Below are 2400 nucleotides of genomic sequence, written 5' to 3' on the forward strand. Positions count from 1 at the left end.
TGAGACTTCAACAGTTTTCGCGCCCTGGGGAGGCGGGGCTCAGGCTCCCGTGGGCCTGTGGGTCGGGGAAAGGGCACCCAGGTCCTGAAGGACTACTTGGGAGTCATGAGAAAAGAAGGATTCAGCCCCCCACTTCCCCAAATACATCCCTGCTGCCTTGTTATCTCTGCAAGGCCTAACACACCGTAAGTTGTAGGAATCCAGCCCCCACCCTCCCCTTCCCGCCCCGAGTTCCTTCTTTCCCAGAACTCGGCAGTACCCACCCGTCCCCTCTCTCCGCCTAGCTGTCCCGGGCCCCTCGAGTGGTTGCCGGGCGACGGCTAGGAGGCAGCAGTACCCTGGCTCTAGCAGGCAGGGAGGCTGGGAACCGCACAGCTTGTCCTGACAGCTCCCGTGCAGCCCAGCTGGGGCGTTCCCACGCTGCGCAGCTGGCAGGGCAGGTGGGAGGGACCCTGAGCCTACAGAAGGAGCTTGGAGAGGGGGGCTGGCACCCCGGGTCTGACATTCCTGGAGCTATCAGAATTAAGCGATATTCAGGGCTCAGAGGGTTGGGTTTCCAGGGAGGGGGTGGTTCAGATCTCTGCAGGCTGAGAAGCTGGTGGCCCTTGCAGCCTGTAGTATGGTGCATTTGGGCCAGGTTCGGAATATCTGGTCTTAAATCTTAGGATTTCACAACCAATCTCACTCACCCCCACCGGCCCAGGAGGATTGGAAAACTAACAGCTGTGCTGAGTCGTATAGAAGGGAGTGGGGGAAGGCAGGGGGCTGGAAAAGAAGGTCCTGGGAGGTCCCGCGCCGAGCTCTGGAGCATCTGAACTCCCGGCTTCAGATTCTCTGTTTTGAAATAGGACAGGCTTGAGCCCAGGACTCCTGAGTCTTGGGGAGGAAGTCAGGTGATGAGGTGTTTTTCCAGACACTTGACATAGCTTCCCTTCCTGGTACCCTGGGGCCACCAGCATGGAAAAATGGAGAGCCTGGAGTCCCCAGGGCATTCGGAGAAGGAAAACAGCCAAGTTTGAGTGTAGGTTTGCAACTGACAGCCCTACACCTTGGCCTCCAACGGTACCATCTGGTAGAGGCCCCCACGGCAGAGCCTCCATCCGTTAGGGCTATATGCAATCCGTTTCCCAGGAGGTCTTTAGGGGGATAGAGAAGGGAGTGTGGAAGGAGGGTAATGAATCAATAATGGGGGGGGGGGGAGAAAGACCAGAGGACTCAGCCTTGGTAGAGAGCTAAGGGGGTCTCGGGCCAGATGCCTGGACTGCCCCCTGGAGGAGGAGCAGCAGCTGGGCGGGAGGTTTGCAGGGCGTGTGGGGGCGGGAACAGTTGCAATTCCTGCAGGAGACAGCAGGCAGAACGGCTTATCCTAGGCAAATGCAGCTGTGCACCGGGTTTGGAAGGCAGGCCAGCCAACATATGGTTCAAAACTTCCAGGGTCAGAATCAGGTCTAGAGCCAGGGAACTGCATGGGAAAGGCCAGAGACGGGCTGACTGGGGAGCAGAATGTACTGAGTTCCTGTTACTGAGTGACAGTGGGGGAGGGCAGTAAGAGTGACAGAAATAAGAAGGGGAGGGGGAGAGAAGAGGAGGAGGGGAAGAGAGAATCAAAGAGATGGAGAAGAATGAGACGATAAATCACCCTGGCTGGAGAGAGACACGCGGGGAAAGGTGAGATGGAGAAGTTGAGAACAGAGGACTCTCCCACAGTCTCTGGACTCAGATGTTCCAGTTCCCAGAGACCCCACTCTGTGTCTAACTGTATCTGAGCTCACCAGGCTTATACACACTGGGGTCTGTGGACCTGGTCCTACTGGCTGTCCCAGTACCAGACATTCCAAAACTGTTCACAGATGGACTCCACTCTCACTTCTGGAATACCCACGCTCTCACACACACCCACACACAGTTGGCTTCCCTCTCTCCCACAGTTTCACCCTTTCAAACACACTCCTGTGTGTTCACCAGCAGAAGTGTATGATGCCACCAAGGAAAAGAAGGAACTTGTCACAGTCCGGGACAGCTGTGGCTGTGGGGGTCTGGGCAGGGGTGTCCTTCCCACCCACACAGGCCCAGGTCTGCCAACTCGAGCTGGGAGATAGCCCTGGTCAGACCCGCTCTCCCAGGCAAGACCTTGGGGTCACTGGGGCTGGGGAGGCACCAAAGAACATTCCTGGCATGTGCTGACAGGGGATTTCATTGCTCTGCTGGGCAGACTCAGGAAGGACTTGAGGGGAAGCAGCAGAATATGCTCACACTGGGTCCAAGAAATGGCTCCACGCTGTGACTGACTAGGTTGGCTTTCTGGGTTCGTGAGCTTGCTGGACCCCCACTCCACCCCCAGCGGTAGCGAGTGGGTGAGAGGGAGATAGTCATAGATAAAGAGAAATAGAGACTGTCGGG

The sequence above is a fragment of the Chionomys nivalis genome, chromosome 2 (genome assembly GCF_950005125.1).
Source record: "Chionomys nivalis chromosome 2, mChiNiv1.1, whole genome shotgun sequence".
Lineage (NCBI taxonomy): Eukaryota > Metazoa > Chordata > Mammalia > Rodentia > Cricetidae > Chionomys > Chionomys nivalis.